We start from the raw sequence: 16,754 nt of genomic DNA on the forward strand, positions 1-16,754 counted from the left end.
TCCTTGCAAAGAAAATTTCCATCCCACAGATCCCCCTCCTAGATCAGACCACTTGGAACATTACTCAACTGTTAGAGAAGTCCTGTTGTTGGATCAGCAAAACTGGCAGGAAAGTCCATCTGTATTCTCATAAATCCACCATGAAATCTAGGCCTTGTACCAAAATAGACCATGTTCGCAATTAGGGAATATACTCCTTCATTGCCATCAGCCACTTGAGTAGTTTGGTGATCCATCTTGATCGCAAACTTGGTACCAAACAGGTAAGACTTGAAGCTCTTTGCAGCCTACTATATCACAAAGCATTCTTTTCAATGGTTGCTTAGTTTTGATCTCTAGGAAGCAGTCTGTGACTAATAAAAACTACTGGACACTTTCTGCCCTGTCTTCAAGTTCAGCCAGTACCACTCCACCTTGTTTATCTGTTTGTCTGCCTGAGATTGGCCATAGTATGACACCTTCAAGACAGGCACATTACATACTGCTGTCTTCAGGTCTTCAAAGGCCTTCTGACACTCTGCAGTCCAAATAATTTTCTTAGGCTGCTTCTTGGATGTCATGGCTGACAAGGGCACAAATATTGTGCCACAGTTGGCCACATAATTTCTGTAATAGCCATTGAGTCCAAAGGAGGCTCTCATTTCAGTCTGAGGGATAAGAATCTTTCACTCCAACACAGACTGGATCTTGGCAATCAACAAATGGATTTTCCCATTGCCCACCTGATGCCCAGGGTAAACTGCGGAAGACTGCCCCACCGGGCACTTAGTTGCCATAGGCCCTCATATTCAAGGTTAAATTCCATTCACTGTGCAAATCTGCGTTGGCACAGGGATTGAATTTAAGAGCTCTGTGATAATTACCACACCTTTGTAGTTTTCACCTGATAACTGTCTGGCAGGTCAAACCTGCTGAAATATACTGGGGGAAAAGGTCTGTATAAAAGGCAAAACATGCAGAATTCAATGTGTTAAATATTGATTCTGCATTGTTATGCTTTGTTTTCCTGCTCAAAACTCACCCTGGGGTGATGGCATTTACCTAGTGTGGTAAATACCCCACCCTATTCCGACAAACTTGTAACGAATGTCTTAATACTGAGTGTTGCTCCTGGTATCCTGTTCAAACTGTTCTAGAGTCCTCATTCTGTCGTCCCATCAATTGCTAAAGTAGGCAAAGTAAAACTCTTCCACACCGGCTACCCAAACAGAAGTTTAAAGGGACTGAACCAAGCTCCTTTATGTGGAATTTCTCCGTAGGCAGAAAAAGAGACTTTGCAGAAGAATATTCCACTTTCTTCAGAGTTTTCTTAGGAGAGTTCCCATCTTGTTCTTATGTGACTTATTAAACTTTCCTCTCAAACCATTGTTTTGCAAGTGGTATGCCATGGAGAGGTGCTAAATCACACCAGCTTGCTTCCATATTTGTCCCATGTATAAGGAGATAATGTTTGTTACCCAGCTGTAAGTCAGTGTCTTAGAAAATCCAAAGCTTGCAAAGATTCCTAGGATCCATAGCAGCTGTTCTCTACAGAGGTACTGATTCTGGCTACCACACGTCATGGTCCACCACAACCAAGATATAATTGTTGCCTCATGTTGAGGTGGGGGGTCAAATGGACCAACAATATCAATGGCCGTGAGGGTGCCAATGGGACTCGAACAGAAGGACCACCAGCTCAGGATGACAGAGACCCATCAGAGAATGAGACCCTCACAATAAAAGACATTATGACCACAATCCAGAGTGTCAAAGACTAAAATCAGCACAGTCTCCACGGAGGTCTCTCTGGTGAGAGCGACCCTCCACAGTATGGGCACCTGATTAAAGAAGCAGAAAACTCCCTAGTGACCATTGAGTCGGAAACGGCAATTTTATGCAAGCAAGTGACGGAGCTCTGTGCCACAACCGATACCTTGGGAGCAGAACTTAAGGATTTTGAGGCGCGCTAGCAGAGACACAATATCTGCACAGTGGGGGTGCCAGAGAGGGCGGAGGGCCCGGCTGTCAACCTCTTTGTGAAAAATATCATCCTGAAAGGCCTGCCACCACATGGACTCTCCAAGTGCTTTTCCATCTCACGTGCACACAGAGTCCCGAGCACCATGCCTTAACTAGGCGCACCACGTGAATCATAATTGCACACGTCTTTCACTTCTGCGATCGAGATATCATCCTGCAGGCAGTGCAGGAACACCTCCATCAGTTTCTTTCTGGACTTTACTGTCTGTGTCCAGCAGCACTGCTGCAGCTTCTTTGAAGTGAAACGTGCACTCCAAGACAAATGTCACAAGTACACCAGGTGTGAGTGACCACTCCTTCCCTCCCTCCTAGCACAGATGGCTCATCAGGAAATGCAGACTACATCCCAGCTCCCTTTGTGTCACTGTCTAGTGAGAGGTGCAACCAGCTCAACTGTCAAACTGACCCAGACAGGGAATCCGCAAACAGGCAGAGTCACAGAAATGGTTTAAGCAAGAAAATGCTCACTTTCTAAAAGTGGCATTTTCAAACACACAATCTGAAAATCAACTTTACTAAAAGATGCATTTTTAAATTGTGAGCTCGGAGACCCCAAACTCCAAATATCTATCTGCTCAAAAGGGGAATCTACACTTTAATCATATTTAAAGGTAGCCCCCATGTTAACCTATGGGAGGAACAGGCCTTGCAACAGTGAAAAACAAATTTAGCAGTATTTCACTGTCAGGACATATAAAACACATTACTGTGGGCCTCATTATGACCCTGGCGGCCGGAGGTAAGCTGGCGGTAACACCGCCAACAGGCTGGCGGTGTTCCGCCAGCTATTATGACCGTGGTGCAATAGCCATGGCCCTACCGCCGGCCCCTCTACTATACCGCCAGGCTTTTGCCTGGCGGTCATAATCCCAAGCACCGCTGCCCTGGGGATTATGAGTCCCCGACCGCCAGCCTGGCCACGGCGGGAAACACCGCCATGGAAAGGCTGGTGGTAAGGGGGACTTGGGGTGCCCCTGGGGGCCCCTGCACTGCCCATGCACTTGGCATGGGCAGTGCTGGGGTCCCCAGGCATAGCCCCGTCTGGCGTTTCACCGCGACGGGTGCTGCTGCACCCGCTGTACATCAGCATTGCCGCCGGCTCTATTACGAGCCGGCATCAATGTTGATGTGACTTTTCTGCTGGGCCAGCGGACGGTAACACTGTTACCATCTGCTGGCCCAGCGGAAAAGTCATAATAGGGAGCCAGAAATACCGCTGGCACTGGTGGTATTCTGATTTCTGCAGCCCAGGTTGTAATGAGGGCCTATATGTCCTACCTTAACCATACACTGCACCCTGCCCTTGGGGACTACCTAGGGCCTACCTTAGGGGTGCCTTCCATGTAAGAAAGGGAAAGGTTAAGGCCTGGCAAGTGGGTACACTTGCCAAGTCGAATTTACAGTTTTGTTTACAGAGCTACTAATGTGGGTGGCACAACCAGTGCTGCAGGCCCACTAGTAGCATTTGATTTACAAGCCCTGGGCACCTCTAGTGCACTGTACAAGGGACGTACTAGTAAATCAAATATGCCATTCATGGATGAACCAATTACATACACATTTTGTATAAGAGCACTTGCACTTTAGCACTAGTTAGCAATGGTAAAGTGCCCAAAGTAACAAAAATTGCAAAAACAGAGTCCAGCACACATCAACAACCTGGGAAACAGAGGCAAAAAGTTAAGGGAGACCACGCCAAGGATGGAAAGTCTAACACCAATCCAAACACCAACGTTGGAAACGAGATAACCCAACTTTAGAGGACCAGCCATCCACTCATCTTCCTGGACAGGACTCACCACAGCGCCAAGACACAGGGGACCCGAAGCAAGGAACAATGCGGCGACAGGACCACTGAGGGGGAATAAAGCAAGGCAAGGTCCTGGCTTCGTCTACCCACACAGTTTTATGGCAAGGGGAGGGGATCCCTCCCCTAATCCTTCATCTTGTCTCCCTCCCCTCCTTTTCCGTGTCTCTCTTTTTATTCAGGTTGAAGACCCGGGAGCCATGGTTGAGCTGGCCGGCTAATCTACTCCTGCAAACATGGGACTATGGTAACACCATGCATGCGGGTTAAGGGCGGGGAGAAGGGGTTGCTGTGACTGCCACCAGCATCTCACTTTGTTCGTAGTACCAGTTCGGGGCGATATGCAATCTGCAATGTTATGGGGGGTGGGTAGTTTCACACCCGCTATGCAGAGAGGTAGGGAGGCGGATACTGTTTGCTCTTGTTTCTGTTTTTATTTTGGTTTTCCTTTGATGGTCAGAGACTCAGGTGGGACATTGACTTTGACAGTTGGGATCAGCTTGTGGTCCAAAATTACCCCTTCCTTATCAAAATTGATGTGAAAGCTGCTAGAGGGCCCGGCTTCATACCACCATATACATATGGCAGATCCAGTACTTAAGTCCAAGATAAAATTCCTCTCTTGGAACATAAACAGCCTGGGGGACAAAATTAAACGTACAATTGTGCTGCAACACATTAAGCTTCATGCAGCAGACATTGTCCTACTTCAGGAAACCCACCTGTCGTGCACTGGATAGATGGGGCTACAAAATGGAAATGCACGTTCGAGGGGTGTGGGAATTCTGTTCTGCAAATCACTCCCATTCACCATCCACCACACATGGTTAGACACCCAGGGTGCACTATGTGACTTTCTACGGTACCTATGGTGGGGGAGAAGGATCAACATCTGCTCTGTTTATCTTCCCCCCTACCTACATGACCAATTGCCACCCGATCTGGAAGCTCTTTTGCTCCAAATGCCTGATGGTATACTACTACTGCGGGGGTGACCTTAACCTGGTGCTCTACGAAGAGTGAGACTGCCTACCACCAAGGCAAATGTTGACCTCATGCTGCCCACTCCTGGACTTCATTACAGCTTTTGGCCTTATAGATCTCTGGCGCACCCACACACCCACCTCACAACATTTTACATTCCACTCAGGGGCACAAAGCAGCCTATCCCGAATTGATCACCTTCTCACCCTCAGACACAATCCCCACCACTATTCAGAGGTCCAACATTTAGCTAGGGTATCTCAGATCACTAACCGACCTGGGCAATTTTAGGACCCAGTATGAGCCCCGTTAGATGTGAAATCCTAATTAACCCCGGGTACCTTAATATCCCCCTCATTAGAGAAGGCTTTATAAAAGAGACAGACAACTATTTCGCTGAAGCATATAAGACAGTTGTCAGGCGACAAGGCCTCTCCCTGATCATGATAGTTGGGAACAAAAAAGACAAATGGGCCAATCTCAAGGCCCTCGCAAGAGAATTACAAGACCTTGAGTGAGATTTTATTACCCAAGACTCTACTACCATTAAACACACACTGCAGGAAACGCAAAAAGAATACAGAGGCACAGCCAAAAAGGCCGCCAAGGCGAGTCTCCAAGCAATGCACCACCATCTCTATGAAGTCGGTGATAAGGCAGGGGAACTTTTGGCCTGGTTAGATAGGAAGGAACAGGCAAATCGATGGGTGTCAACAATACAATCACATACTGGCCCGCTCATAGGTGACCCAGGGGAAGTGGCGAAGACTTCTGCCGCTTACTACACTCAATTATACTCCCCGGTGGTTGCCACCACAGGGGAAGAGGCCGGAGAGCTCCTGACAGACATACACCTCCCGACAGTTAACAACAAAAGGCACTCGTTGTATTCATTATGGCTTGGTGATATTTAACCTTGGTATTTGTATTTTGTATTTTGATATGAATTCTCCTAAGTGGGTCCATTCCCTTTAGTGGGATCGTGCTCCTTAGATCGGAATGTTGTAGATTCTACAGTATTTTTACTGAATAGGACTTCAGATATATGCATTTTTCTCTTACAAAATATGGCTGCCTTGAATTAGTCTTATTTTTAATGTTGGTGGCAGTTCTGTGCGCTTTAGATTTCATTGTTTGTTATTACTTGGTTGGGTTCAAATATCGTCATTTCCCCTCCCAAGATGGTCGCCTTGAAGTAGTCCTATCTTTATGTTGGTGGCAAGTGTATTCCTGAGTAGCGCGATATTTACATTCGGTTTGGACGAGCTTTTAGCCCGTCTTCTATTGCGGTTCTGTGAGTTCCTGACGAAGGCGGGAAGACAGTCCGACGCGTACTCACGTTCGGGACGCCACATTTTGAATATATTTTCTTCACTTTTCCTACGATCGGGTGAGTTATTGGAGTAAGTGTTGCATTGGTACAGGATTCTCTGAACATAATGGGTAAACCGGAATGGTATAATTTGAATTGAATACTCGTACTGGGAGTGCTTGGTTGAGCTTGGCATATACACGTACTATAGTATCTGTATTCTTTTGTGGTAAATAGGTGTGTAGTCTCAGGAGTTTAATGTGGATCGAGTTATGTGATTTATGATGGCACTGCTACTTAGCTTTTACTGTTTTACTTATTTGACAGGTGTCATTAACACTAAGATAAGAGCGTTTATGAAGCGGAATACATTTGGGCTTATCAACAACGAGATATATTCCCAACACTTGAATTACTGCGAAAAACTGTAACTTTAATATATAGGTAAACTTTGGTATTGGTTCTTGAGTATCAGGGCAGATAAGAGGACTACTCTGCTTAGAGTTCACTTTGTGATTCGGGTGATGTGTGGGGACTATACCTTACATAGATGAAGAATTCTTATATTAGTTACATTTTTATTTTTTACACTTGTGCTCTAACATCACAACTCTTAATCACTTAATGATGCACAGAATTAAGTGAAGCTATTATTTTATGATTTGATATGTAGAACTAACATGTTTTAGGATGCATGTTTCTTTCAATATTTCATAACCATCCATCTCACCCTCTGGTGAACTGGTGGTGGACTTGTATATCATCTTGAAACCTGATGATTGACTCAGATTTACTTAACAGGTATACATCTGATATACAATTGCAGCCCTGATGAAGTCAACGGGGTAATCCCCGGACGAAACAAGTGTTGGCTGTGAGGTTGGCTGTGAGGTTAAAATCGGCCGTGAGGATTAAATTGAACAACACACATGGAAAGTGCCGTTGAGTATGGATTGAACAGTATGGGACATTGATACTTGACTATGGAATAGATTGGAACAACATATATGACAACTTTCATCAATACCAATTGAATTGGATTTGGATACTGACATTTAATTACAGGACATTGGAATATACATTTGAAGTTTATTTGTATTTTATCTTAATATATGTTTATCTCATTTCTCCAGAAATATATAGGATGTTGTTTTTTGTTTCGAGACACTGACTTCGTAGCACTATTTGTTAAACTGTGTAAATACAACGAGTGCCTTTTGTTGTTTATTGTTTTGAGCTGTGTGGATTTGCACACAGTTAGGGCTTAGGGGTGTGGTCCTTCAAGGGTGCACCGTGTGTTGATTTTGATTCCATTTGGTATTTCCCTCATTGCCTCGAGCGCCAATTGTTTCCCATTAGATTACACCCGCATTGAGTCAACCTCCCGACAGTTGCCTTGACCGACAGGGAGGAGTTAACAGAGGCCCAAATCATACAGGCAATACGAAACCTCACCCCACACAAAGTTATTGGCCCGAATGGTATGCCAGTAGAACTTTATAAACTAATGGCTTCAAAACTTGTCCCCACTTATTACACATGTTCCAAGACTGTAGACAACTAGGCAGTTTGTCGAGAGACCAAAGCCTGCCCACCACTGTGGTTATACCCAATGAGGGGAAGCCCCCGGACGATTGTTCCTCGTACTGGCCTTTATCTCTCCGCAGTGTTAAAGTCAAGATCCAAGTCAAGATGCTGGCATCCCAATTACTCAAGGTAGTCACTACTCTGGTTCATCCAGACGAATCGGGCTTCATGCCTGCCCGCAGTATCACTCTTAACCTGCACCACCTTCACGGGGCACTGTAGAAATCTCACAACATTTAGGAGCATGCTTCGTGCTCTCCTTTTTTGCCAAAATGGCATTTGACACCAGAGAATGGCTCTATATATTTGAGGCCCTGGGCCTACTAGTTTTCAGTCCCTTCTTTACCAGGTACGTCAAACTGCTTTATACACAACCACTGGCCCAAGTCAGAGTAAATGGAGTAAATGGGGTGGTATCCCAGGTGTTTAGCCTCCAACGTGGCACCAAACAGGGCTGCCCCTTCTCGCCATTGACCTTTGCCCTAATGCTGGATTCCCTGGCAGCCTGGGTCAGGCAAGATCTGCTGGTCAGAGGTCTTAACTCGCATGAGTACTGGTACGATAGAATATAGGTATACACAGACATCTTTCTGTACGTAACCGACCCTAACAATACACTCAACAGACTTACTCAAATTATTACGACCTTCGGCCTTTATTCATGCTACACTATAAATTGGAGAAAACCTCTGGTGCATCTCCTCAGGGGGTGGGCGCCCCACTTGCCACGAGATTGTGAGGCATCAGCAGCAATAGACTGGTTTCGCTACCTGGGAATATATATCACCAAAGACCCTGGCTTGTTCTTACCCCAGTTAGACAGACACTGGAGGTCTCTGTCCCTGTCTCTTTTGGGCAAAGCGGCCCTCTTTAAAATGATGTCCCTTTCATGCTTTTTATATGTTCCCCAGAACACGCCTTATTCAGTACATGACCCCTACTTCAAGGCAATCAACACAGTACTTGGAACATTGCTGTGGAACGGGGCCCGGACAGAATAGCGTTACATGAACTTACCAGGGAATGGTAAGACCTCCAAAAATATTATTGGGCAGCTCAGCTCATCACCATAAACTGCTGGGCTCACCTTCCTCCATGTGAACCAGCATTTCACCTGGACAGATTCCTTAGGGCCCTAAATAGACCCCAAAAAACACTCCTGTATATCTTGCCCTAGAGCTACAGCGGTCACCATTTGGCACACTACCCTGAATGCATTGGGATGGAAGGGCAAAGCAACAGAAGCAACCCCCATATGGCACACGGTAATACTGGGCACCCTGGGCACGCTGCCAGGATTTGATAATTGGGATCTTACTGGTCTCTCAAAAGTTGGGGGACCTCTGGGCAAATGAGGATGTTGTCCCATGATCAGACCTTAGACGAGATTACCAACTGGCACCTTCCGAGGTTTATCGCTATCTCCAAGTACGCCATGTGCTTGTGACAATATTGCCCAAGAGAACCACCCTGCCCGAGTCTTTGCCCCTGGAAGACCGTTTACTAGACAAATATATTCCTTGGAAGGAGACCTCCCTAATGAACAGGAAGCTACTCAACAACACACCCCTGACACTTTAAAACACCTGAGGGAGAAATGGGTACACGACTTAGGAGAAATGGAAGATGATGAGTGGTTGGAGGCCCTAGTATTCCCATGGGAGGTGGCCATACGGGCGGGGTTTAGGCTAGTTCAGTTAAAAATACTGCACAGAATATATTATGCCCAAACCTTATTGTTTAAAATGGGTTAAGATAGGGGAGAGGATTGCCGGCGTGGATGTGGACACCCAGACACGTCCACTACACTTAGTGGGCCTGCCCCATAATCGAAACCTTCTAGACAGAGGTGTTGAATAGTATGGGTGACGTAAGAGGGAGCTCCCTCAAAACATCGGCGAAGTGGTGCCCCCTGAATATCTGGGGAGATGTTGAGGTGACTTGTATGATGCAGATATAGTGGACACTGGGTCATTATGGTGCCCAAATGTAACATCACGAGAATGTGGGGGGCAGAGCTGCCACCCCTGTTAGGACACTGGAAAAGGAATATGGATTGGATCATGATAACTGAAAGGGTAGTGTATGAGGGTCGAGTGTGCCCCCGAAAATGGACAGAGATATGGGGACCTTGGAACGCATACACTCAAAGGGGATACAAGGCACTAACTTGCCTTGGTTTAATCTCCAGACATTCTAATAAGTTAGCAAGTAGAACATGTTCTACAGAATTTGTGTGTGTCACTGTTCATCCCTGGCCAGTAGAAAAAACAATCCAACCTATCCTGTCTTTTTTATGTCCAGGTGTACTGCTAAGGGCACCTTGTGGGCCTGTTACAACAGGAAATTCTTGTGCACTAAGGGCCCCGCTAGCCTCTTCCTAGCTCCTGGCAAAGGATCTACAGGCTCAGTGTAAATCAGTCCATCCCCCCAGTTAACATAATGCCTTCTGAGCACTCTCTTGCTGACCTGTTTCCGGGCTTCCTAGTTAAGTCCCACAAGCGTGAGGCACTCAAATTGTGCCTGGTGAACTTCCTCATGGGTAGGTTTACCAGCAGCTAACATCCTGCAGCCCTGGCAGTGACTTGTACTTCAACACCCAGTCTGCTTTGAGTGTCTCATCCTCCTCTCCGTCTGACCTGTGTCTTCTCAACAATTCTTGCCAACTATGAGGAAGCACAAAGCTCAGCAGAGAAATAGGAAACCCAGGCTGATGCACCACTGCTCTCCTACTATAAGGAAGCAAAAGGTGCAGCAGTGAAACAGGACAGGACACCCAGGCTGATGAAACACTAGTTCCCTTCTATAAGGAAGCACATGGCAGTGCAGTGAAACGGGACACCCACCAGAATGAAACACTGCACTTCAGCTATAAAGAAGTACAGAGTGCAGGAGAGAAACAAGACACCCAGGCTGATGCATCATTGCTCCCCAACTATTAGGAAGCACAGAGCGCAGCAGTGAAACAGGACAGACATGCAGGCTAATGCACCACTGCACCTCTACTATAAGGGAGCACAAGCTGCAGCAGTGAAACAGGACAGACATGCAGGCTAATGCACCACTGCACCTCTACTATAAGGGAGCACAAGCTGCAGCAGTGAAACAGGATAGAACAACCAGTTTGATGCAACACTGCTCCCCTACTATAAGGAAACACAAGGCCCGGCCATAAAACGGGACAGGACACCTAGCAGAATGCAACACTTCACAAGGCCCCAGCAGACCGCTGCCCACTCCCCAGCCAGAACCCATCCTGTGTGCTGGTTGTAGTCGGCCATTTTTATTTTTACCCTGGGTGCCCTGATGTCACAAGGGGTACCCAGTACTTTTTTGAATGTTGGGGTCCGCCGAGCGTGCTCCAAAGCCCCCATGGTCCCTGCTGGCTCCCCATCCAGCACCCATGCTGTGTGCGGTAGGAGCTGTCTCTGTTGCTTTGTTCCTGCTGGGTGGAAACAAAGCTGTGTTCCCTGCCTGGAAACTAACATTTCCAGGCGGAGAACACACAATGTCCTCTTCCAGATATGGAACAGCACAGTTTCTCACGAGATAGAGTCACCGGGATACTGTATGGCATTGGGCCCCAGGGATGAGGTCACAGTGGCCATAGGATGGTTTGGGGAGGAGGCCCCTTTCCTCAATTAAAAGTTGCTGTACCCCAGGGAATGGGGTCCCCGGGGCCATAGGCAGCAGCATGCCCTCTTCCACATGAAAATCAATGGAAAGGGGTCCCTGGGGCCATAAAATGGTTTATGAGGGGATTGCATGCCTCCCTCCCCATAAAAATGAAAACAGCCCTGGGGGATGGGGACCCGGGGGTCATAAAACAGCCTGGGGAGTGGGGGGGGTCACACACCCACACTCTAAAAATAATGCTTGTGCTGAACCTCCTGTGCCCTGGCCCACTGTTGGGATCTTATATTTAAAATGGCGGGAGCCCATCCTTTTTTTAACTTTTTGATGGGACCGCAGGTCCGCCGATCCTCAGCAGATCTGCTGTACCAATAAAATATAAAAATATCCGTTTTCTCCCTGGTAAGGTTCCACTGGGATCCCACTACCAGACCTAGGGAGGCATTGTAACACTAACCTGCCCACCTATCTGTTTTTTTATTATTCCTGCAGGACAGGGGATTGAGTCCCTGAGTCTTAAAATCGCTCCTCCGTCCCCAGAAGATGGACTGCAGAGAGAGATCGGGGATTGAGTTCTGCCCATATACCCATCTTCTCTGTCAACAATTTAAAAGAGGGGAGTCTGGAACTCCCTGGGTGGATTTTATAGGACCTGGTTGCTTGATTGTCCGTTCAAACCAGGATGGATTGATTATGCACATGGAGAAAGAGAGCTAGAATGCTTTTGAAGACAGCCACCTATTATTTCCAGTTGGATGAGGTCAGAAGCCCTGCCTGTGACCAAACCCCTTGACCAGAAAGATTGCTTAGGGAGCCCCCCTTCTCTGGCTTCTGGTGTCTGAGGTCAAAGTCAATGAAGGAGAAGGAGAAAGAGTTATCCTTTTGCTCAAATTGTCTGGAATCAGCCACCCTTGCAGCTTTTGAGTTATGTCTTGGGTCACTGGAATCTCTGCTTCCTAATCTTGGGATGTTGTGTTCCAGTAAGCTAGAAGATGGTTGATTAGTGGATAGTGGTGAAGTTGAGCCAAATGAACTAAATGAAGGGCAGCTGCCTTATCTCCCAGCACAGTCAACCCGGCTCTAAATAATAATTTCTTTAATAGGGATTGGAGAATAGAGGTCAGCTTCTGTTGTCTCAGAGGAGGAAGAAATATTGCCCCAAGATCTGTTCACAAAATAGAGTTTAGAAATATTGCAAGTCCTGCAGCAGATCAAGGTGGGATTTCTTCGGATTCAGCAGGAACTGTGATGTTCCAACATCCTGCACATCTTCTGAACCCTTTGAAAAAGAAGAACTGCAGATGACCAGTCATCAAAGTAGGGAAAAATTAAGATTTCAAAGACATGCAGATTAACCACAAGAGGGGCTGAGGACAGGCCAAAAGGCAAAACTGGAAGGGATCTTTGGTGATTGCAAACCTCAGGAATCTTTGGGATTCTGGATGCATCAAGATGTACAGATATGAGTCTATTAAGTCTAAGGAGGCCAGCAACATCCCCTGGCAGACAAGAGGTATAATTGACTGCAAGACCGTCATTTTGAACTTCAGATAAAAAATACGGAGATTCACCTTTTTCAGGTCGAGAACTGGACAAAAACCTTCAGAAGCCATCTGACCAAAAACATAAGAGAGTAACATTCATGACCCCTCTGTGGCTCAGGGACGTGTCTTATTGTTCCCTTCACCAAAAGATCTTAGACATGTTGAAAGAGGGCTTGGTGGTGAAGGGGACTCTTTGGAACCAGAGTTGGACAGAAGAAGAAGTCTTCTGGAGTGGAAGAGAAGTTTATTCTGTAGCCTTCAACAGAATCCTTAAAATATAGGAGCCCTTTATTGTTGCCTTCAAAACATGCAAGAAGAAATTGAGTCTTCCCCTCACCTTCCCTTCCTTCACTTTAGTGATATGGGGGAATTATGGGAGGTTGCAGGCTGGTTCTGGTATTTGTCAGCTGAGAGGCCACCCTGGCCACGACCCAGGTCACGAAAGGGCTGGCTCCCACCCCTGGAAGGACCAAACGCTCGCTAAAAAACAAATCCTGTGCCCCTAAAAGGACGGAGGGGGTGCCATGAGCTTTCTGTCCTCAGGTGATTTCATCACCAGATCTTCCAGTTGAGGAACAAACAGATTAGATTCGACGAAAGGGAATCTGGGTCACCAGAGATTTCTGTAAGTTGTCAACCTTTCAGTTTCTTAACGAGAGATGACTTCTGGCTGAAACCAGTGATCCAGAAAGCCAAAGCGGCTGCACATAATCCATCGAAAGAGATACCTGACAAGAATCTCAGTTCTTGCCCCACTATAAACAATCACAAAGGTCCACGCCACCTTCCTGGAGCTCCTCTGCCAATGCTTGAAAATCATGCAGAAGGTATTGTACTACATAGATAGCATAAGCCCCAGTCCTAATAGCAAAGTTCATGGCTGTATAGGTGCACTTAATTGATACATCCACCATCTTATCTGATGCATCAGAAGGGGTGGCTTCCTCAGATGTAATTGTGCTCCCAGAAGACAGACCAGCTACCAAAGTGTAAATTTTCACCTGGACCTGGAACTCCTCTTGAAAGTCAACCGGGACATATCTTTAAGCCAAAAATCTTGGAAAGGTTGACTTTTCAACATCATCCCATTTTCTTGATAACAGAGTCCTTGTTTCTTACTCTCCATGCTTGCTGAGAAGCAAGCTTTCCAGGAGTACTTTCTGGTTATCTATGGTTGCCCAGCATCCCATATTGAGAAGAACCTGGATGTCGCCATCTTAAGGTCAGGCAGGGTGACCATAATCATATATATATATGTACAATAAATGTTATTACCTTAATCAAATTAGAAGAGGGCATGGTAAATTGTTTGAATAGAAGATTATTGCCTATAGACCTCCACCTGTTGCCCAGTGGGGGGAGTGGTCACATTTTAGTGCCATTCTCAGGAACAAATTCACACACAAGTGGAGTAGAGGAAGGGTGGTACGGCAGGCCTATCTCCAAATGCTGAAAAAGATGAATAAAAAACTTTTCAAAATAGGATGAAAATTAGGATAGCACTTCTCATGTGGGAAATGGGGACTCTGAATGCACAGAAGAAAGAAACAGGGTGTGATTCTCCCTCACCCCTCCCAAGAGGCCTGATAAAGGAAGTGGTTGTGTCAACCATACTGGGTAGGGAGAGACTGTGGTCTGCAGGTAACATGTTCGCATCCCAGCAAGGCCAATTGAGGCATCCATCCTTCCTAGGTTGGTAAAGTCTGCACTGTTAAAGTGGGTTATTGTAATTTTTCTTAATTGCAGCACTTAGAAGAGGCAGCATTATGGTCTGAGTGCTATCGAAAAACAACTTGTTGGCATTATTAACCCCTCGGGTGCCTTGGAAGTAATGGTTACGTCCTGGACAGCACCGCTCGGGTGCCCAGGATGTAACCGTTATGTCTTGCACCCGACCCTCGGGGGAAGCGCTAGCGCTCCTCCCGGGGGCCTCCCTCCCACCTCCCCAGGGCAGGGCTGGAAGGGGAATCGCTTCCTCTTCTACCCTGCCCCCGCTCCCATCTAATGACGTGTGCTGACATCATTAGAGGCTGTCCGACGCGCTGGAAGCCATTTGCTTCCAGCGCATCGAGGAAGGTAGAGGTGAGTTTCTCTTCCGGCTGTGGGGGGGATTGCTAATAAAGAGGAAAGGAATGCCCACTAGGCACCAGAGATTTTGTTTGTGTTTGTGTGTTTTATGTGTGGGAGGGGCGGGCCCTTGGGCAAGGGTCAACCCCCCTTATGGGGCATTATGTTTTTTTACCGTTTATGCCTTATTTTTTTTAAGCCCATCTGCCACCAAGGGAGGGGCAGAATCCACTAGGCACCAGGGATTTTGTTTGTGTGTGTGTTTTTTGTGCGGGGGCGGCCTCTTGGGCTAGGGTCACCTCCCTAATGGGGCATAATGTTTTTCGCCGTCGGCCTATTTCGTTTACGCCCATCCACTAAGCACCAGGGATTTTGTTTTTTTGTGTGTGGTGTGTGTGTGTTTTTGTGTGGGGGGTACAGCTCCTTGGGCAAGGGTTGCCTCCCTAAGGGGACATCATGTTTTTCTCCGTTTCTGCCTTCCTTGGGGGCAGATCAGCAGTTTATTTTTAAGCCGATCTGCCCCAGGGAAGGGCAGAAGCAACAATGACGCCAGGGATGTTTTGCGCTTAGTTTTTTTTGTGTGGGGGGGGCGGCCCCTTGGGCAAGGAACGCCCCCCAAAGGGGGAAAACACTGTTGGGCACTTCTGCCCCCCTGGGGGGCAGATTGGCCTATTTGTTTAGGCTCATCTGCCACCAAGGGGAGCAGAATCGACTTAGCGCCAGGGATCGTGTGTGTGTGCTTTGTGTGGGGGGGTGGCCCCTTGGGCAAGGTTCGCCCCCCCCAAAGGTGGCAACATATTTTATGCCATTTCTGCCCCCATTGGGGGCAGATCGGCCTATTTTGTTTAGGCCCATCTGCCCCCAAGGGGGGCAGAAGCCACCAAGATGCCAGGGAGTTTTTTTTGTTTATTTGTTTGTGTTGGGGGGGTGCCACCTTTGGCAACCGTTACCCCCCAAAGGGTGCAATGCACTGTTGGGCAGTTCTGGCCCCCTTGGGGGCAGATCGGCCTATTTTTGTTTTTAGGCCCATTTGTCCCCAAGAGGAGGCAGAATCCACTTCGCACCAGGGATCTTGTGTATGTGTGTGTGCGCGCTTTGTGTGGGGGGTGGCCCCTGGGCCAGTGGATTCAGCACAGTAATAGTGGCCATTTCTGCCCCCTTGGGGGTAGATCAGCCTAGTTTTTTTAGGCCTATCTGCCCCCGAGGGGGGCAGAGACTACTAGACACCAATTTCTAAATGTTTGGTGGCGGGATCTTTATCAACTGGCAAAGTATTTGTATTTGTGATTACAACAGTTTATTTCTCTTTTTTGTTCTAGCTCAAAGCTTTTGCTTCCTTTGCTGTGGCTCATTGCAGTTTTGGCAGTGGTTGAATTGCGGTTTGCTTAGTTGCATGTTTTAGGTAAGTCAATTAAATTACTCCAAAGTAGTATTGTTGCCATGCATGAATAACATATTTGTAGGTGGTGTACTTAATGCAGGATTGGATGTGAAATTGTCCTTAGATTTGTGCACAGTGATATTTGTGTTGTCTTATGTCTAATTTGCTTTTCTTTCATCTTTTTAGTGGACTATCATTGGTGATTGCTGTGTCTATGCAGAGTAGTTGCTGGTGAGTCTAGCTTTTTCAGGCAAGTGAGTGGTATAGTTTTTGAGTACATAACTCTTTTGATAAAGCCACCCTTTGTTTATTACTTATTTTAGACAGTGCTGGTTGTTGCTGGCGCATTTGTCAAGTTACACTTCGTAGAAAGGAACATGGCTGTCGCAGAGTGACCGCTCAGCAGGTTGTTGGCAT

General features: G+C 46.9%; 1 protein-coding gene across 1 annotated transcript in view; it reads left to right on the top strand.

The window, feature by feature from the left end:
* The first annotated feature begins 6,125 nt into the window (after positions 1 to 6,125).
* Positions 6,126 to 16,754, top strand: part of LOC138295386 (uncharacterized) — a 153,027-nt gene continuing 142,398 nt past the window's right edge. The window contains exons 1-3 of the mRNA XM_069233650.1: positions 6,126 to 6,203; positions 16,276 to 16,358; positions 16,524 to 16,568. The gene's annotated coding sequence lies outside the window, so the exon portion shown is untranslated. The remainder of the gene's footprint in view (positions 6,204 to 16,275; positions 16,359 to 16,523; positions 16,569 to 16,754) is intronic.

The sequence above is a fragment of the Pleurodeles waltl genome, chromosome 5 (genome assembly GCF_031143425.1).
Source record: "Pleurodeles waltl isolate 20211129_DDA chromosome 5, aPleWal1.hap1.20221129, whole genome shotgun sequence".
In the NCBI taxonomy this organism is placed as follows: Eukaryota; Metazoa; Chordata; class Amphibia; order Caudata; family Salamandridae; genus Pleurodeles; species Pleurodeles waltl.